At 48.7% G+C, this 21644-nt stretch overlaps 1 protein-coding gene across 1 annotated transcript in view; it reads right to left on the bottom strand.

The window, feature by feature from the left end:
* LOC114904507 (ornithine decarboxylase-like) overlaps positions 1 to 8328 on the bottom strand; it is a 54317-nt gene extending 45989 nt beyond the window's left edge. Inside the window, 1 exon segment of the mRNA XM_029238542.1 lies at positions 8080 to 8328. The gene's annotated coding sequence lies outside the window, so the exon portion shown is untranslated.
* Between the last annotated feature and the right edge of the window lie 13316 nt (positions 8329 to 21644).

The following is a 21644-nucleotide window of genomic DNA, read 5'->3' as shown; positions in this document are numbered from 1 at the left end:
AGGATCCAAGAAGAATACCTCTTGTATTTAGACAACTGTTTTGAAAAACTGTGTTCAAACAAAAACTAGCATTAAGTAATGCACAGCAGCTCTATTCATAATGGCTAAAAACTTAAAAGATATCAGGATGTCCTTCTGTAAATGAATTCGTAAGCAAATTAGAGGACACACATCTCAAGGGGAGCAGAATACACCACCCTAAAGTATGCCCATTTGACAAAAGGATTATTTTGGGCTGATTAAACAAAAAAATAGTAGACCCAGGAGAATCCTTGAAAACCGAGTAGAAAATGCCCTTTTAAGAAGTAAATTTACATTTACTAAGGATATCTCCATTTGTAAGGGTGTGTCCCTCTCTGGACCAGGAATTGAATGATGACTAAATATTAAGAAAAACTTGTCAATGGAATAGGCCTGGATGTAAATCTGCATAACAACCATACCCTTGTTTACTGTGCTTTGCCTAATAATCTCCCTTAAATGGCTTCCTCCATTCCCTAACATCTTTCTTTTGTTCTCAGCTGAAGGTAGCATTTAAGGTAATGGCTTGGGCCATTTCAGAGAGTGACTCAGTTTTCCTGGGTATCGTTCAAGTATACAGGAGGTATGCATGGTATATATTAAACTTCCTATTGTTTTTCTCCAGTTCATCTCCGTTTCATTACAAGGGGGGTCCCAATGAAGAACATAGAAGAGTAGAGGGAAAATTATTTTCCCTCTCATAGAATGCAATGCAACAGCATTCGGAGATATAAAGGAATGAACCATCAACCCGTGCAAAAAAAAAAAAAAAAAGATAAATCTAACACATTGCTAAGTGAAAGAATCCAGTCTGAAGGGCTACACACTGTATGACCTCATTTATATGACATTCTAGAAAAGGCAAAACAGACATGGTAAACAGTTTGTGGAATATGTGGTTGAAATAGTCCATATGATACTTTAGTGGTGAATACCTGTCATTATGCATTTGTCTACATCCACAGATTTTTACAACCCAACAAGTAAATTATAATCTATTCAAATTTAGTTACTTAGGATATGGGAGTGTCAAAGACTGAAGTACAGAATATAACAAAGAATCTAACTGATTTACAAATGTATGAAAAAACTCACTGTTGGTGGTGGAGTTACAGACAAAGGGAGGTTACAATATCCATGTCATAACCAATCAGGTTGGAGACATCAGTATAAACTATCTTTAGCCTAATAGAGATACACATAGTTCCACATGGAAATCTTTATAATTATGTGTATATGTATAGGCTGGGATACGTGCATATATTTCCATGCATTATCAACTGAGCCTATTTAGCTCCCACATGTAAGTTTTTAATACTGTTCTCTAATAAAAGGAACAAGGGCTCTTTGAAGAAAGGGCTGATACCAGGACTAAGACAGTAAATATGTGAAGCAGGATAATCTTAAAATATCAGAAAGTGAAAAAGTACCAAAAAAAAAAAAAAAAACCCACTTAAGAAAAATTATGTAAAATGAGAACAGGAACAAATGGAAAAAGCTCTCAATAGCCAAAGCAAGAATGAACTAAACAGTCTAATAATGCAGTACTGGATTATAACCAGAAGTTTACAATAATTGTTCACATGTCCAAAAATAAATTACACAGTTTTCTATGAATGGTGTTAAATAGAAATCTCCTATGCAGAAAGATTCTAAACAATTCACATAGACACTCAGCTGTCCATCAAAGATGTGAAGCTAACTCCCCTCTCCTCAACTGTGGGTTCTGCATTATGACTTCCTCTTAAATAAGACACACAGGATGGACATGGGAAAAAATTAACCTCACTGTGGGAAAACGTGACAAACACTACCTCACCGAGGTGACCAAATTTAAGAATATAAGTGATGAATTCCCTTGAGAGCCTGTCCTCTTGATATATAGTGAAGAGGAAGCACTTTACCTCTGTAATCTGCATTTTCAAAAGCCAAGTCTAATCACAACAAAAACACCAAGAAAATCCCAGTGCAGGGCAGTCTACAAAATACCTGATCAGTCCTCCTCCACACTGTCAAGGTGATAGAAACAAGTAGAGTCTGAGCAACTGTCAAGGCCCAGGAGAGACTAAACAGACATTATGACCATATGTCCTTTGTGATCCTGGAACAAGGAAAGGTATAACAAAGGGAACATGAATATAGACTTCAGTTAATAATAAAGTATCAATATTTGTTCATTATTTGTGATGATTCTGTAGAAAATTAGACAGGAAAAATTAAAAGTCACATAAGAGAAACCTATTGTAACAAACTGGAAATCTAGAGGAAACAGGTGATTTCTTTGTAAAAACACATTACCAAAATGGACCCTAAATTAAGGAAAATACAAAAAGACTAATTAAACACTGAGGAACCTCTTCCCCCTACTGGTTATCCTCTATCACTGTTCCAGGGTTTCCCTCTCCCAGGACAGGGAGGGAACAGGCACAGAGCTGTTTGGCAGCTCCCCAAATATCTGACCTCTCCCAGTATCTTCATCTCCCCCAGCCATGCCCCACCCAGTGAGGACACCTGAGGATGGATCAGGGATTTATTGATTCAGATGTGTCAACTAGGACTTTTTCTTATTCCCAGTTGTAAGGCCAACTGGCCCGAGGCAGGTGAACACAATCAGATTCACAGGTTGCATCAGACCGAAACTCTCCGGACCACCCAGTTCCAGAAACTGACCTGGGGACTTTGCACCCGGCCCAGCCTTCCCGCCTTTCGAGGGGCGGGACTAACGGTCCCCCAGGATACCCGAAAAGACCACCAAATAAGGAATACCCAGCGCCCTCCCAGATTCACCATACCCCTTTCCCTTCTTCCCCTATAAAATCTTGCCCAACTCTCGGCCGGGTGCGACTTCTCTGGCCCCTCTCTCTCGGACCAGTGAACCTCGCCCGGGAGCGCTCCCTAATAAAGCTCACTTGAAGCTTTCCTCTGTTTTGCGGTGCCGTTTGTTAAGATCCGACCTTACACCAGTGACCGGACACACTTACTGAAGTAAAATAAATTAGTATTTATTGTAAGGGTAGAAATAAATTAATACTGGCAAGTGGCAAGTTTAAGAATGGGTTTGGACCTGGCAGGTCCAGTGACTCATACTATCTCAGTGTGGTCTTGCTCCTTTCCAAAACTCTGTCCTGCTCAGTGCCTTTGGGTGATCCCATTCACAAGCACAGTCTCTCACTGCCCTTGGACCAACAGCAATTCTAGGCTGACAACCACTCACCATCCTTTTTCCAAGAAAGAGCTTCTCCTTTTCTTGGGTACCAAGAAAAGTCATGGTTTTAAATTCCTTTGGCCTGGCTTGGGTTACATTCTCACCCTTGACCCATCACAGGAACCAGAAGATGGAAAATGGGACTGGCTAGATGTGGGTTGTAAACCCATCTTCGAGCTGGGTGGAACATGGGGTCATCCTTCTGGAACTGTTCGGACTGGAAGCAGGTGAGATGTAATTCCCAAAGGAAAACTGAGGCACTAGACTTGGGCATGAGAACAGATGCTGGCTGAGAGAAAGCAGCAGGTTCTATGTCAATGACAGCTCACTGCACAGCACCCTTTATCCAAAAGGAAAAAAGGGGTTCACTTAGGGTCAGGGGCTGCAGCTACTCATCCAGTGTGCTCTTACTGCCCTCTCAAGACTGCAAGAAGTTCTTTCACTTGCTGAAAAGGCAGGATCGTTGTTGGTGGTAAACTCAAGCCTCCTGCCTTGGGCATCAGGTCCTCACATCTCAGGGTTTGGCCCATGATAGCCTATGTGCCCTCAGAAGACACAAAGACCTCATTCCTGCCCCTGAGAGGTGGGAACCCTTGAGTCATGCCATCTTCCTGGCCATATTAATTACCCTGAAGAACAATGCTGCTCATTTTCCAGTTTCTTCTCTCTCCTTTACTAAGGGAAGAAACCAAATGCTAGGGTGGTAAGGAAACTCTTGTGCAATGAAGTAATGGGAGGTTCAAGAATTATTCCATGCTGGGCTTCTCTGGTGGCGCAGTGGTTGAGAGTCCACCTGCCGATGCAGGGGACACGGGTTCGTGCCCCGGTCCGGGAAGATCCCACATGCTGCGGAGCGGCTGGGCCTGTGAGCCATGGCCGCTGAGCCAGTGCGTCTGGAGCCTGTGCTCCTCAATGGGAGAGGCCACAACAGTGAGAGGCCCGCGTACCGGGGGGGGGGGGATTATTCCATGCCATGGAACCCATAATTGGCAGGCTTTCCAGAGGCCACATGGATGCATATGGCTCTCAAGACCATGCAGCCTCAGTATGAACCTCCCATTGGGAGGCCCAGTTACTCCCATATCTTTGATTCTTAATGAATATGAATATCAAAATTTCTAACAACTGAAGGGACAAAGGATTGCAGGGCCATGGTCTGCTGTATGGTTGTTGTGTCAGGGACATACTCAAATGTTTAGCGTTATTACCTCTCTTGGCAGGCTATGAGACTGTGAAGGCTGTGAAGAGGAGGACCTTTTCTCAACCATATGGACACTGATAGTTGAAACATCTCAAAGGAATGTCTACACTGCCCAGGTAGCTGTTCCATTGCCCAGCAGCATGGTCAGCTCAGTAATTGTCCACGGGGTCTTGACAGGGCCCAGGCTGGACTGAGCTAGAGGACCACAGATGCCTGCCTGGATGCTCAGAGGTCAAGGACTGTTCTGCCTGAGACTTGATTGTCTATTGATGCCCACTCAGATGGGACAAAGCATGCCTGCAGTCCCAGGAGGGTCCCACCAGCCCTCAAGTAGGCTGGGGGCTGGCAGGTTGTTACACCCAGTCCTGCATAAATCCACACATATCCATTGAGTACCCTCCTGTCTGGGCTCTGCTAGAACCTGGGGCTGCCCAGGCAGAGTGGAGCCAGCACCACCTTTCCCAGATGGGAGGGCAGGAAGAAACCTGAGTGACTTGACACCTTCCACAACCCTTGACTAACATCGAGTTTGATTTGAAACACTCAGAAACAGTACAGACATTTCATTCTTCTCTCAGAGCCCAGGACTGGGGGATAGAAAAACAGTGGTCCAGCTCAACTCCCTGACTCATGTGTGACCCTGGGCAAATCGTGTCCATCCTGGAGACCTCAGAGAGGAGAAGGGAAGAGCAAAGGGGGCCAGTTATGCTTAAACCTAACCCTAACCCTAAAGAAATCTAACCTCTGACCCTAACACCCTAAGCCCAGACCCCTAGACCCTCTACCCTTACTCTCCAACCCTGACCCCTGACCCCTAAACCCTGACACTGACTTAAACCCCAGACCTAAACCCTAGCCTAGTGGATACCGAGGGTATATACCCTGGAATAAACCAAGGGATTCATGACCTTGCATTTAGCAATAGTTTCTTATATCTCAAACTAAAGCTCAAGCAATGAAAGAAAAAAATAGATCAACTGGAGTTCCTCAAAATTACAAACCTTTGTACATCAAAAGAGGCTATCCAGAAAGTAAAAAGACAGCCCAAAGAATGGAAGAAAATATTGGCACATTATATCTGATGAGAGCCTTTATCCAGAATCTATCAAGAACTTTTACCACTCAACAAAAGAGCAACCCAATTTTTTAAATGGACAAAGGACTTGAATGGCCTGCTCTCCAGACAAGGCATACAAATGGTCAGCAAGCACATGAAGAGATGTCAAACATCAGTAGTCGTGATGGAAATGCAAATTAAAACCACAACTTCTCACACACACTAGAATGGTTATATTAAAAATAAATAAAAATAACAAATGTTGGCAACAATGTAGAGAAATTGGAACTCTTAAACTTTACTTGTGGAAATGTAAAATGGTGCAATCTATGTGTGCTAAATTTTGGCATTTTCTCAAAAATATAAAAATGTAATTATCATATGTTTCAACAACTCCACTCATAGATATATACCCAAAGAATTGAAAACAGGTGTTCAAATAAAAACTTGTACACCAATATTCATAGTAGCACTATTCACAATAGCCCAAGGTAAAAACAATTAAAATGTCTACCAACGGGTGAATGGATAAGCAAAATAGGGTAGATCCATAAGATGCATTATTCTGCCATATAAAGGAATAAAGTAAAATGGTGCAAGCAGCTGTGGAAAACAGTAGGGGGGCTCCTCAAAAACTTAAACATAGAATTAACATAGAATCCCTCAATTCCACCCCAGGGTATACACCCAAAATATTTAAAAGCAAGGACAGGAACAGATATTTGTACACCATATTCATAGCAGCATTATTCACAGTAGCCAAGAGATGGAAGCAACTGGAGTGTCCTTCAGCAGATGAATGGATAAACATAATGTAGTATATACACAATGGAATGCAATTCAACCTTTAAAACTATGGTAATTCTCACACAGGCTACAATGTGGTTAAACCTTGAAGTCATTATGCTAAGTGAAACGCGCCAGACACAAAAGGACAGACATTCTGAGTCCACTAGTATGAGATATCCAGATAAGTCAAATTCAAAGACAAAAAGCAGAATAAGGTTGCCAGGAGTTGAAGGGAATGTGTTTAATGGTTACAATTTCACTTGGGGAAAATGAAAAAGTTCTGGAGATGGATGGTAAGGATATTTTTACAACAATGTGAATGAACATAACGCTATAGAAGTGTATACTTAAAATTATTTAAATGATGTTATATTTTTAAATCACAATGAAAAAAAAATGATACATGTTAACAGCATAGAAAAACACTGAAACCATCCTAAGTGAAAGAAGCCATACATAAAAAGTCACACAGATCATACTTATCTTGTACACTTTAAATTCATGAAGGTTTTCAAAACGAGGGAAAGCCCCAGTGATGGTTCCAGAAAAGGAAAACTGGATTAGAATGGAAAAAGACATTTCCACAAAGGTGGGGCAGCTGCTGAAAGCTGAAGTGGTCCTGTGGATAGCACTGTAATGTGGAAACCATAATTATTCCTCATTTTGGGGCTATGTGCTGGTTCCCTGGGAGAACCCAGGGTGTTTGGTGTGAACGTCGTAGAAAACTTTGTACTGCTATTTAAAGTTTAAATATTTGAAATTTACTAGAAAATAAATTACTTTTCAATACAACCACGTCAGTAACATGCCAGAAAATCAGAGATGACATCAAACATTGCTATAGAGACCAAGACTTACCCAGACCAAATTCAACCAAAGTGGTGATGCTAATCGCCCTTGTAGGAGTCCCCATGGTATTAAGAGGCACCGTGGTAAGATTATATTAGTAGCCACTATGTCTTGGGTGCTGTGGATGACCTGGATATAGTTGGAACAGTAGGATTTCTGAATTCTAGTTTTCTACGTAAAACCACCAAAAGACTGTCAGAACTAAAAAATGAGTTCAATAAAACTGCAGGATCATTTCTGATTCTATACACTAATAATGAACTATCAGAAAGAGATATTAAGAAAACAATTCCATTTACCATTGCACCCCCAAAAAAACTAGCAGTGAATTTAACCAAGGACTTGAAAGACCTGCACACTGAAAACTGTAAGACATTGATGAAAGAAACTGGACACAAAAAAATGGAAAGATATCCCATGCTTATGGGTGAAAATATTGTTAAAATGTCCATTCTACCCAAAGCAACACACACATTCACGCAGTCACGACCAAAATTTCAATGACATTTTTCACAGAAACAAAAAACAATTTGTGTGGAGCCACAAAGGACGCAGAAGAACCAAAGCGACACTGAGAAAGGCAAACAGGCTGGAGGCATCTCCCTCCCTGACTTCAATCTACATTATGAAGCTAAAGGCACCAAAAAAGTGTGGAATTGGCACAGAAACAGGTACACAGGCCAGAGATCCCAGAAAGAAACCTACAGGTACGTGGTCAATTAATTCACAAAAAAAAGAGCCGAGAACATACACCGGGGAAAGGACAGTTCCCTCAGTAAACGGTGCCGGGGAAAATGGACGACACACGCCAAGGAACAACACCGGCTAAAACCTGACTAAAACCCCACAACTTTCCACAACAAGCCATTCTACTCCTGGGTCCTGTGAAGACAGACACCCCTCAGGAGTCGGCCGCACACAGGAACCTTCCCCCCGCTTCTTCTCACTTCTCCTCACCTTTTCCGTCAGCCGCATCACCTCCCGGCCGGTCCTGAGGAGACGGGGCTCCCGTCAGCGTGAACTGGACTCCACGACGTCCCAAAGCCGAAGCCTCAGCAACTCCTGAGGACACTTGGCTGCCATTAGCGTGGACTCGACCCTGTGTTGTCCCGAAGCCCCCGCGCTGTCAGCATGGACTCAGCCCCACGTGTTCCAGAAGCCCCAGCGGGTCCTGAGAAGACCAGATTCGCGTCAGCTGCCCGGGGAAGCCAGCTCCTCGGGCGGAACACGCATTCCCAAGGGGGATCAGAGAGGCGGGCTCTGCGTTCCCTGCCAGCCAATGGGAAAGTGCAGACCAAGCCGCCCTCACAGTTTAGTGGAGACCCCACCCACTGAGGGCGGTTCTGCTAGATCCGTTAAACTGGAAATTCAAACTGAAATAGAGCCAATATTCCCTAACTTCTCCAAAATAGTTAAGGAACAATTAACTTGAAACAGTATGGAATGAAGTGAATGTAGACACAAACTTTAAAGCTGACACCAAAGTCACTGAAATTTATTAACAGACAGTTAAAACGCGAAACTATCGAAATTACAGAGATAAACATAGAAAATCTACATGATCTTGGGTTTGGTCTGTAGATAGTAAGTTTTGAGTTTTAACACACAGAAAGCCAATCCACAAAAGAAAAAAGTAATATTGTGGACTTTATAAAATTAAAGATTTCTACTCTGAAAGACCTTATTCAGAAAATCAAAAGACAAGCCACAAACTGGTAGAAAAATATTTGCAAAACTTGTATCTGATAAAGGGTTTGGACTCAAAATAGACAAAGACCTGTAAAATAACCCCATTAAAAAAAAAAAAAAAGGGTAAGGATCTGAACAGACACCCAGCCGAAAAGGATATACAGTAAAAATCATACAAAAACATGCTCAACATTATATACCTTTAGGGAATTACAAATTAAAATCATGAGATAGCACACCTATTAGGACTGCTAAATTCAAAATATGACAATACCCACTGCCAGAGGGTGAGGAACAACAGGAACTCTCCCTCCTTGCTGGTGGGATGCACGTACAGCCACTTTCTAAGACAGTTTGGCGTTTTTTTCCAAATGTAAGCAAGTCTCACCTTGGGATCCAACAATCACGCTCCAAGTATTTAGGCAACTGCTTTGAAAATCTATGTCCAAATGCAAACAAAGATGCAATTATGCGCAGCAGCTCTACTCATAACAGCTAAAAACTTGAAGAAATCAGAATGTCCTTCAATAGATGAATGCATAAGCAAATTGGGGTACATCCATGTCAAGGCGAGTAGAATATGCCACCCCAAAATATGCCTATCTGGCATAAGGATTATTTCAGTCTGCTAAAAACAAAAAAAAAATAAAAAACTCTCAGAAAACTGAGAAGGACATTTACAATAGAGAAATCTCCATTTATAAGGTCATGTCCCTCTTTGCACCAGAAATAGAAGGATAATTAAAACTCAAGTAACTCTTATCAATGGAGAAGTCCTGACTTAAATCTGCAAACAATCATACCCTAGTTTACTGTGCTTTGCATGATAACCTGCCATAACTGGCTTCCCCCCTTCCCCAACATCATTCTTCTGTTTTTAGCTGAAGTAGGTATTTAAGGTGATGGCTTTGGTCATTTCAGGGAGTGACTCAGTTTTCCTTGGTATCTCCCCTGTATACAGCAGGTATACATGTTATTAAACTTCTGTTTTTCTCCTGGTAATCTATCTTTTATTACAGGGGTGGGGTGTCTCAGCCAAGAACCTAGAAGGGTAGAGGGAAAATTGTTTTCCTCCCACGCACATGCAATGGAATACTACTCAACAGTAGAAAGGAATGAACCAACAACCTGTGGAAAGACATGGATAAATCTTCAGTATATATTGCTAAGTGAAAGAACCCAGTCTCAGGAGGCTGCACACAGTATGACCCCATTTATGACATTCTAAGAAAGGCAAAGCTATGCTACATAAATGATAAGCAGATCATGGGGTGGGGGGTTTGAAGTATTCCATGTGATACTTTAGGATGGATACCTGTCACTATGCATTTGTCTAAGCCCATAGATTTGTATAGCCCAAGCGGTAAATCATAGTCTATTCAAATTTAGTTATTTAGAATGTAGGAGTGCCGCAGGATGGAATACATAATGCAACAGAATCTAACTGTTGGAAATGTATTGAAAAAACTCACTGTAGGGGATGGGGTAAAAGGTGCTGACCTAAGTTAACTTTGGAAATGAATGGAATCTGTAGACTAAAGGCAAAATGGACCATACATAAACAGAGGACTTTATTTTATGAAGTTCTTTCCAGGCTGTAGTAGCTAACAATTCTGAAACCACTGTACATGTAATTTGAAAAGGAGAAATCGAGGCAGGAGACAGATGGGCTCCAGGCTAGACATTTACAACTGGCCTCCTGTTCACACTTCCTGGGGTGAGAAGAAGAGGGGCTGCAGCCCGGACATTAATTACCAGCCCCTGGTTTACATCTCTTGAGACAAGAAACAAACAGGCTCTGGACTACATATTTATGACTGGACTCCTGTCTATATTTCGAGATCTGCACTTTGATATAAGAAACAACAACAGAGGACTTCCCTGGTGGTGCAGTGGTTAAGAATCTGCTTGCCAATGCTAGGGGACATGGGTTCGAGCCCTGGTCCGGGAAGATCCCACATGCTGCGGAGCAACTAAGCCTGTGCGCCACAACTACTGAGCCTATGCTCTAGAGCCTGCAAGCCACAACTATTGAGCCCATGTGCCACAACTCCTGAAGCCCGCGCACCTAGAGCCCATGCTTCACAACAAGAGAAGCCATCGCAATGAGAAGCCGGTGCACTGCAACGAAGAGCAGCCCCCACTTGCCGCAACTAGAAAAAAAGAGTAGCCCCCACTTGCCGTGCACAGCAACGAAGACCCAACGCAGCCAAAAATAATTAATAATTTTTTTAAAAAGAAACAACAACAGGAATAGGGTAGATAACCGAACATTGGACACTTTTATGGCAGGGACAGAGAGGGGCTAAACCCTGTTAAAAGATCGAGGTCCTACATTTCCCATCCTTGGGGAAAGGGAAACATTGCACATGCGCAGAAAGGCTCCTTGGGGGTCAAAAAGGAGGGGGCAACACCCCATAATATGTGATGCTAAGGCCGTCCCATAGGCCTCTGGGCTGTAATCCATCTTGGAAAAAAGTTGGGCATGCATGTTAAGGACAGTCCTAGGGCAGGGCAGGTGTGGAAAAAGAAACCAGATAATTGGCCAAAGGTAAACAAAGACCTGGAAGAACTGCCTTACATAAATGACTTAATTACCTCTTTACTGCGCTCAGCCTCATTAGGGAGGCTGCCCGCACCCTTTCTCTCCGGCTGTGTATCTCTGCCTTGCTTCTATCTTAACTGAACAAACTGTTTCTCTGTGTGCTCTCCCATGTGTTGTTGTGCTATGTCTCATAATAAAATTTGTACCTGTTTTTACAGTTTTTGCCTCCATGAGAAATGCATTTTCACTGGGGGCAAGGGCGAGGGGGTGTGGTGGCTAGGGTTCCTGGACTTCATCCAGGCTACCCAGGTTCAATTCCTGGGCAGAGAACTAAGATCTCGCTTCACGCCACCACTCACCGCTGCCTCACTGAGATCAAGATGAATTGATAAATGGCAGATGGTTGGAGCCAGACTCCTCACTGTGGGAGTGGGAATTTACAGATAAGCAAAGCAATAAGAGAATGAAGCTGATCCCCTGACAGCCACTCCTTTCTGGCTCTGAGTTGCTTCCAACAGGACCGCAGTCACCTGCTTGTAGTCTGCTGTGACCCATCTGCCATTTCCTCTTCCTCCCTGCCACGATTCCAGTGACATTTCCAGCCTGGACCCCTCTCCCAGGCCAGACGTATCTGTCCAGCCACTGCATCCCTATCTCACCCTGGGGGCTAACAGACCCCTCAGAGGACTGTCATCCCGCTGCTCCCCAAACCCCAGGAGGCAGCCCCACCTTCCCTGGTTGCTGAGCCCAGACACCTGGTGTAACAGAGTAGGACCCTATGGGGCCTTCCCAGGACAGACCCTCCCCCCCATATCCTCTGCTGTAGCTCCTCTCTGAAGTACCTAGATAATAGTATCTGATGCACGCTTCCTGAGTTGTTTTACAGATGCTAAAACCACTACCAAATGGAAGAAATTAACTACTTGATGATCATCAACACAGAGCTACTGGTACATAATAATTTGTAATGTTAACTGCCGTGTTACCTCACCATCAACCAGAGAATTGGGCACCAGCTGATCACGTACCCTGTGACCACCCTCCCTCACCTGACCTTTAAAATTGCTTTGCTGAAACCCTTCAGGGAGTTTGGTGTTGTAGAGCACAAGCCACCTGTCCTCCTTGTATTGACACTTTTACAATTAAAGCTTCACTTTTCTTCACCACAACTTGGTGTCAGTAGACTGGTTTTACTGCACTCTGACACATGGACCCAAGTTTGGTTCGGTAACACTGGAGCCTCCCAGGCCCCCACTTCCTTGTGCCCCAGTGACTGTTAGCTCCTCCTCCAGAGTCTATGGCCAGTTCCCACGCTAATTCCCCTCTACACCAACAGCCCTGGCCCAAGCCCCATCTTGTGCCTGGTTCCTCCATCAGGCCCTGACAAAGCTCCCTACCCTCACCGTACACCTCACATCCCACCCCGAATTGGTCTTTCTGAAGCATAAACAGGACCATGATTCTCTCCCACCTGTAATCACCCAAATGTTTCCCCACTTTGCTGGGCTGTCTGGTGGGAGAGACATGTGCCAAGGTTCTGAGAGTCCCGGCATCCCCACTAGGCTGCTGGCTCCTGGGTCCCCTGGCACTGAGCACCTCAGCAGGCCAGGCGACACGGCACAAAACCCCAGAACTTCTCACCTCAGGATGGGGCTGGCACTCCCGCTGCCTGATCAAAGAGAGCAGAGGAGGGTTCCCCAGCTGGGCACAAGGTCTGCACAAGCGGCCTTTCCCTGAGCCATCAGATGATCCCCGTGTGACTTGAGGGAAGGAGGGACCAAGGCACATATTAGTTCCTAAGCAGGATGGTGTGGACTCAGTCGTGTCCCCCAAAATTCACATGCTGAATCCCTAACTCCCAGGACCCCAGAATGTGGCTGTATTTGGAGATGGAGTTTTTAAAGAGGTGATCAAGGTAAAATGCAGTTACTAGGGTGGATCTTAATTCAATAGGACTGATGTCCTACAAGAAGAGATTAGGACACAGACAGGCACAGGGCGAGACCATGTGAGGACACAGAGAGAAGATGGCTGTCTACACGTCAAGGAGAGAGGCCTCAGGAGAAACCAGCCTGCAGACATCTTGATCTCACACAGCATCCAGGACTGGCAGATGTCTGTTGTTTAAGCTGCCCTGTCTGTGGTATTTGTAATAGCAGCCCCTGAGCAGACTCATACACAGGGTAACTCAGGGCTCAAACTGGACAGAGCCCACTCTCCATTCCTCCATATGTGAGTTACGGGAGCCTCAGGAACTAAGAACAGGGTCCCCGAGGAGATGGACAAGATACAAGACCTTAGGCATAACACGACTGCATTCACGTTAAACGTGCCTGAACTACATTCACGTGAGATAGTTTTGTCCTGTATCTACACCCACATCAGCACCTGTCTGAACTGCAGACCTTTGGCTTCATCACCTCCACTGACAGCATTAGCTTCACCTGCTGTAAACCACCTCCTATAGGATTTCCAGAACCACAAAACATCAAAGAGCTCATGCTGATGTGTAATCACATTTCGCAGGCCCCAGAGGCTGTGCGCTGGTGTCCGAGCGACCCCGACAGCAGAGCCACCCAGCTGCCCTCCAGAATCCATTTCCCTTTTTCCTGTTCACAGCTACCCTGCATCTTGCAGTTGGGGCACAGTGTCTCGTTTCCAAGAGGAAGCAGTGGAGGTGGTGAGGCCCTTGACCAGCCTGCATCCTTGGACAGAGGGCTTGGTGCCCACGTGGTCACCCCACCCTGCTAGTTGGAGCCCTCACCTGGAAGCAGGGAGGAGAAACAAGGTAGACAGAGCCTGGGCCCTTACACCCACCTGCCCTGGACTCTCACATGAAGGGGACAGAGACATCTTGAGCTCCAGCCCAGTTTGGGGGGACACTCTGTTCCAGGAACAAACCTTTGCCCTAAAAGCTGAGGTGCTTTACAAAGCCCTCCCCCGCTGTCACAGAAAGTCAGGCTTCACCTCATCACACTTTTCTCAAACCCCAGCTCACGCTGAGACCAGCCCTCAGGTGACGGTGCTTCAGAGCTGCCCCTTTAAAAGGTCCCTGCAGTTCAGCTCCCCCAGCCCTGCCTTCAGTTTAAGGGAGAAGTTTCCTTGACAACCTTGACAAACCTGCTCGGTTTCCTTGACAACCAAGCTTCGCAATCTCCCAGACTCTTCTCCTTCAAACATTCCTACTCTAGGCTTGATGAGCCTAAAGTGACAGTGCTGTCATCACGTGCCATAGAGTGACTCCTCCAAGCCCGTAGTTACTGGTTACATGATGCTATTGATGATGAAGTCCCGGAAGAGCCAGCTTTGCAAGGTAAACACTTCTGTACTTAACACTGTGTCCCTTTCAACAGACAGGATGGAGTGGCTGTTTTCATGGGTCCCATAGTGGAAGAGCTCACCTTCTGATGAAGCCAGGCCTTGATCATTTCCAGGTGATTCCAGGGTCCTAATTCTCCCCAGACCCCCACCCACATGGCTGCTGTCTGTGCCAGTCTATATGGGACCTTGGTAACCTCCTAAAATGAGGGTTATTTTATACACAGATAATGGGTTGAATGGTGAGTCCAAAAGATGTGTCCCCCCAGAACACGTGAACAGGACCATATCTGGGAAAAGGGTCTTTGTAGATGTAGTTAAGGATCTCGAGGTGAGGTCATCTTGGGTCAGGGTGACCCTCAATCCAATGGTAGCATCCTTATAAGAGACAAAAGAGGAGAGACACAGACACAGAGGAGAAGCCACGTGAAGATGGAGGCAGAGATGGGAGGGATGCAGCCGCAAGCCTGGGGATGCCTGGAGCTCCCAGAAGCTGGAAAAGGCAGGAAGAACCCTATTCTGGAGCCTCTGGAGGGACTTCAGTCCTGCGACACCTTGATCTCAGATGTCTGGTCTCCAGGACTGGGGGAGGATGAATTCCTGTTTTAAACCACCCAGCTTGTGGTCATTTGTTAGAGAAGCCACAGAACGGTCACACAGACCCTGCTCTATAGGATCCTGGAAGTGTGGGTCTCACTAAAGACAGAGGCTGGATTACGGAACCTTTAGAGCCAGCATTGGCCCCCAGAAATCCTAAAGCAGTGGCTGGACACCAGAATGTTGAGGGATCAGTCGGAAGCCCATCCCTAAGGGTGCCGGCTGCACACGGCCTCCCCAGGTTCTTACACCTGTACTTGTTGGGGGTAAGTATTTCCATCCTGATTCAGGACCTTTGATGTCACCATTCATGTTGCTAATTAAGAACCCGCCAGTTCCACAGATGAAACCCAATCATGACACTTGCTACACTGATGAACAATTCTAAAGATGGTCAGAGGTGGGGAATTGTCTCACATACAGCCAGCAGCCCCCCTGACCCCCGCAAGGAGCATCCTTATTGGAGAGCTGGTGGACCATGAGGACGCGTCTCTGAGTAAACGTTACCCCAGGCCAGCTGCTCCAGAACCTTATCCACCCTTCCCAGGTAAAACAACTAAATATGTGCAAAGACTTTAAAGGCTGGAGGAAAGGGCTTGGAGCCACACCAGCGACAGCACGCAGGCCGAGTTGGTGCCTGCAGGCCAGACAGGATGGTCCTGGCCCCGGGCGCCCTTCTGGAAGCTTTCCATTTCCCTACCTAAGTCACCCCTCCTCTCCTGGCTCCCACTGCCTTTTTTCTTGCTTCCTCACCTCTGCCCCGGGAGAACTTCCAACGGCAGGTAGAGGCGACATATCCTCTTCCTTAGCAGGTGGCAGCCTGGCGACACCTGCAGAGAGTCCAGCAAAGCCCCACTCAGTCCGGGCCACCCAGAAAGCCGTGGTCCCTTATTCCCTCCCACCAGCCCAGCCCCGTGGCTGCTGATGGGGCAGGGAGTAGGGCCTCAGATACAGCTGTGGGTGCTCTTGCTGCCTGGAGGGTATATTTATACAGACCTCAACCTAGGGCTGGCCGGCCAGGCCAGACTGCCCAGGTCAGCCAATCCTCACCCATCAGGGGCTCATAGTTGCAGAAAATGGGCCTTGCTGCATCGGCCAGGTCCAAGGAACAGGTGTGGCGTCCTGAGGGTCAGGATAGACGTGAGGCTGCAGCTCTGGCTTGTTTTCTAATCATTTTATCTGGCCCACGAGTGGGAGACAATTTCAAGAAGACCCTCTCTTACTGAGAAGAACCCAGGAGTCAGGGAGAAGAGGGGTGGTGGGTGGAGACAGGAGCCCAGTTCCCCAGGTGCAGCGGAAGCCTCTGGAAGACCCGGTGGAGGGAAGCCACACAGAGTGAAGCCCAGGGTCACAGACCTGTCCAGGAGCTGCTGTTTGTTAGTTCAGGTCCTGCTCTGAGGTGCTCAGGGTCAGCTCTGATCAACAGGTGAGCTGGGGGTGCTCCACAATGAGGGCTATGTGAGGGTTTCTGTGCACCGAGCCCTGCCAGGGTGCCTGCCCAGATGAGGCCCATATCCTGGTAGGGACCTGCCCACATGAGCCCCGTGGGCTGCTGGGTGCCTGCCCAGGTGAGCTCCATATCCTGGGAGGTGCCTGTCCGTAAGAGCCCCATGTGCTGGGACGAGGCGTGTGTATGAGCGTCCTCTCTGTGCAACCGACACAGAGTTGCTTAACGACTTCCCTGTGAGCAGTGCTGGGATAAAATGAGAACCAAGAGATGCTGCAGGCCCCCTGAATCCCTGCCTGGGCCCATCCAGAGTGATGAGGTCAGTAGGTGGATGCTGGCCACTGTGCTGCATGAGGGAGGCCCCATAGGTACCACTTGTTTCTTCCACCTGACACCACAGAGGCCTCCCCAGGACAGAGAAGACAGCCTGCCCCAGGCGGGTGGGAGCTCCTGGTGACACTGCAGGGGACATGAAAGGGAAGGACCAGGCAGGAGGGAGTGGGAACCCAGGCAGAGCCATGGGACTTGGGGCCCAAGGGGGCCTTTCTGGGTCTAAGCTGGGAGTGGGTGAACAGGTGGTGAGTGTGATTCAGGAAAGGTACTCTGGTGATGTGACACTGAACCTGCTTCAAGCCTTCCGGATGATCCCAAAAACAGGATAGTAAGACGGATCCATTTAAAAGAAGGTAAGTGAATCCCCGTAAGAGGAGGCTCTGTGAGCTGGTCCCCGGAGGGGGATGAAGGTAGTGGATATGGAACCTGCTGGGAGTGGGCAGTCACCCTGGGCGGGCGGTGGGTGCAGACCCCACTCTGTGGCCGCACATCTGTGCTTCTGGCTGGGTTACTTGGCTTCGCAGAGCCTCAGCTGCCCAGTCCACTTGTGGGGTGATGGTAGCATGGATTGGCTAGTAATTTTCTCAGAACAGGCTAGAAAGGGCTCTAGTGGAAATTCCACAGAACACCGTCAGTATGGGAATCGCAGGCCCTGTTTCCCGCAGGTCTGTCTTCAGAATCAGGAGAGCAAATCCGAGCAGACTTGCAGCAGAGCCCAGGGATGGGCTCAGTTTGGTGGGTCCTTCTGTTTCCTGAATCTCGGAAGGAGCAGGCTCCAGTGCGCAGTGGCAGGTTCATCCCACACCTGGAAGCATCTGGACCTCAAGGCCCAGCAGTCCCTGAGTCCTGTGTCTGGGCCCCCAGGAGGCAGACGGGACATCCCAGCCTCCTCCTCAGCCCTCTTCCTGACCAGAACATTTGAAATCCAGGGCATCATTAGGGAGAAGCAGGGATGGGGGTATCTCATGTGGGAAGAGGACATGGGGTAGCTTCTTGTGTACGTGGATGTCCACACCAGGAATGTGGGTCGGTGGGACACGGGCACTGGGAGGGGCAGACGGTGGACCTGAGTAAGCAGGGTGGGGCCGGGGGTCCCTAGGAGGGGGCACGTCGAGCTTTGCCTGAGCCGGACCTCAGACTCCACTGGCCTTCCCTCTCCTGGTCCCTGGGGGGGAGGAGCTGAGCAGCGTTGGTGGAATGACCACTCTCATCCCCAGGCCCTCCCAGCGTTGGCCTTTCAGGCTCTGAGTCGGGGACCCTGAGGAGTGTAGGTCCAGCTGTGTGCACCAGGGAGGCCTGGAGGGGCTGGGCAGGAAGCTCTGGTGTGGTCATCAACTGTGCAGAAGCTTCCAAGCCTGTGTCCAGTAGGAGCTCTCACCTTGCACGTGGGTTTCAAGTCATAGCACAGATCACCTTCTAGCCACTTGGTTTGTTTTCTAGACACAAAGCAAGGTCCTAATATTTACTATGTTCACTGCCTGTGAGAAGGCACATCTGATCTGGCACCAGGTGCTGCCTCTGGGTCCCTCCTGACCGGATGCCCGGCAGCCAGTGTCACCACGTCAAACTGTCAGGTGGTATCAGGCATGGGGGGACAAGAGCACACGGTCCAGGCCCACGAGGGGCCGTGCTGTCCACGGAGCCGGTGCTGTGGCTGTAGGTGTTCCCTCCACCCACCCCACAGGCAGAGACCTCTGTCTCCTTACAGATTGCTACCAAGTTAAGTTGTATGGACCCTGCTCGGGCCCTATCCTGGCTGAGGCTCTCTGCCTGGATGGGGAAGATTTCCTTTTTCCATTCGGGTTCAAGTAGGTGAATAACGAAACCAAAGCTGCCACCGACACAGCACAGGCTTTAATCAGTGGCCAAAGAATGGAGAAGTGGGAGCTAAGTTCACAGATCAACTTCTCGCCCACCTGGAGAGAGTGGTTTAATTTTAAAGAGTAAAGACAAAGGGAGGAGAAGGGAGGCTAATGATGGGGAGGCATATGCGTTTGTCCACCGGGGAAGGGGCAGGGCTTTTTCCAAGGGAGTGTGGTATCACTTCCTTTTTACCCTTTTTTGGTCCTTCATGTCCAGTCATGGCCACGGGTAGATGTGTCACTTAACATGCTGATATGGTAAATTCAACATATAATGAGACTCAGGGTCTGTTGGAGGTCAGATTCATAGCCATCTTTGTCCCAGCTGGTTCCATCTGATTTTTTTGTTTGTAGCTTCCTTTCTTATCTCTGGACCCTTTAACTTAAAGACTTCTGTTAACTCCTGCTGAAGGTGGGGGGTGGAGGACAGCCCTATTAAAGGTGGGTTTATGGGTCTTGAGCAGGGCCTGGAGCAGCTCTGATAACAGGAGGAGGAGGCTGAGATGGGCAGTCGGTCTGACACCTGCACTGGGGCCTGTGGTCGGCATGTGGAGGCAGTCAGCAGGGGGCTTGTGTCAGGGAAGGTTCTCAGTGTTTACAAGGAAGATGTGTCCAGATGCAGAGCTGCCTGCAGATGCTGCTACAGAAACCCCTGATTCCTTCCTAAGGATATTGGAGGTGGGGGGGCGGCATTCAGGCAACAGGGCAAACAGCTTGTTCTGGAGGCTCTTGTGGGGAAGCGGGGAGTTAGCAACAGGGCCTCAGCCTGCAAAACCCCAGAACCCCTCCCAGAACAGCTCAAGAACCACTCCTGGAATGGCAAGAAGTGCTTCTTCCCACCTACTAGACGTGGAGGGAAGGGGTGGGGTCTGCAGGGCCACCCTCACCTTGGGGGACTGGCTGGGAGGCTCACAGGACTCAGCACATGCTTGTGGCTTGTGTGCTCACAGCTGAGAGGGGTCACAGCACGCAGTAATGATAAATGGGTGGGAGGGTCCCTGCTCCAGTCACCTCATTACCCTTCATGCCCCCTCCTTCCCTCGAGGGTCTCTAGGTGTCTCTTTCCCCAGCGACGAAGGGCAGAACCATGACAGTTACCCCCGTCCCCGTTCCCCCAGGGAAGCTCATTAGAGACTTGGCACCTGGCCGGCACCCGCCACCCCTCGGCCCTGCCCCAGCCTTGGGATGGTGTTTCTCACCTACAGGCCTGCCCTGGGAAAGCGTTTTAACATTGTGTGAGAGTACAGTGTGGTTGTCCTGTGTGTCCCTGGAGGCTCAGGAAGCCACAGAGTTGGGGCATCTCCAGCACTGGGTGTCCCAGGTCATTTCACAAATCCAGAGACTGGGCTGAGGAGTGGAGGGAACTGGTCCTTTCCTGATCCACAGGGCTAGGATGCCCTATATGCAGGAGGGCCCTGGACTCAGCTTAACTATAACCTGGGGTCTCCTACACCTCCCCTGGTAGAGGCGCCCTGCAGATTCCAGGGCCTGGAGACCAGCCCCACTTTTGACCCCGACTGAGGGGTTGGGGGCCCTGAGACCACCCCAGGTTTTTTTTTTGTAGTCTCCCAGGACTCAGTGAAACTCTATACTCAGTGTCAGAGTTTGTTATGGTAAAAGGATGCAGATACAATCAGCTGAGGGCAGAGGTCAGGAGTAGAGTTGGGGGTTCATGAGGTGTGGCTGCCCATGGAAGTGCACCTGAGCCCTGGGGTACAGGTTTTCACTGGGGTCCATCTCGTCGATGTGGGGGACACTGTATGGCCGACCTTCAACTCCAGCCCCCGGGGGGGGGGACTCAGGAAGCCCCACCACGTATCACGCGTCAGCACAGACCAGCCTGGAGCGAGGCCCACGTAGCACGGACACTCCAAGGTGACCTCCTAGAGCCAGGAGCAGAGGCCCGGCCTCTCTGTGGGCAGGTGAACCCACACTGCACAGGCCCTGGTGCAGTGCCTGTGTGCGGTCAGCACGGGCACACGCCGGTCAGCCAGTGTCCCTGTGCCTCAGCCTGTGACCGCTGACCACACTGTCCCGCTCTGCTCACAAGAGCGAGGCCAGTGGAGGGACAACAGGGGGGTGGGAAGGAGGCTGGGTCGTGGTCAGGCTGAGTGGGAAAGTGTCTGAGAAGGGAGAACACAGCTGCCCTTGCCTGGCGAGCCGGGACCTGACATGGTCAGTGATGCCTTGCCACCTCCGGGGGCGGGGCTGCCCCTTGCCGCGTCCTGCGGCAGGGTCACACATGGGTATACAGCAGGACGCACAGCACTGCGTGCAGCAGGCCTCATGCCTGCTCCTGCCATGCACTTGGGGGCTTGGTGATGGTGGAATATCCCGGTAAGACACGCCCCCGACTCCAGGAAGGATGTTGGGGTGAAGCGTGTGGGAGCATCTGGAGGGACCCCTCCTCACCTGTCTGCTCAGGTAGATTGAGGACCCCGACCAAGGGTGGGCAGGCGGGGAGCCCAGGGAGGGTCCTGGGTCAGCCCTGAGGCTGGACAAGGGCTGTGGAGCTGGGGGTGAAGGTGGTGGAGATGAGGGGCGGACCCCACAGGAGACAGACCAGCCTAAGCAGCAGCATGGGGGTGGAGCTTGTGAAGACTGCAGCGGCGAGGGAGGCGGGGCCCGCAGCAGAAGGGCGGGGCCCGCGCGGGGCTGCGGGGAAGGGCGGGGCCTGCGGGTTAGGGTTGAGAGAGGGGGCAGGTCGCCCTGACAGGTACGCACGGGATGG

This window comes from Monodon monoceros, unplaced genomic scaffold, assembly GCF_005190385.1.
Source record: "Monodon monoceros isolate NGI ecotype Baffin Bay Population unplaced genomic scaffold, NGI_Narwhal_1 Super_Scaffold_21, whole genome shotgun sequence".
Classification (NCBI taxonomy): Eukaryota; Metazoa; Chordata; class Mammalia; order Artiodactyla; family Monodontidae; genus Monodon; species Monodon monoceros.
This window is presented reverse-complemented; position numbering and strand designations above follow the sequence as displayed.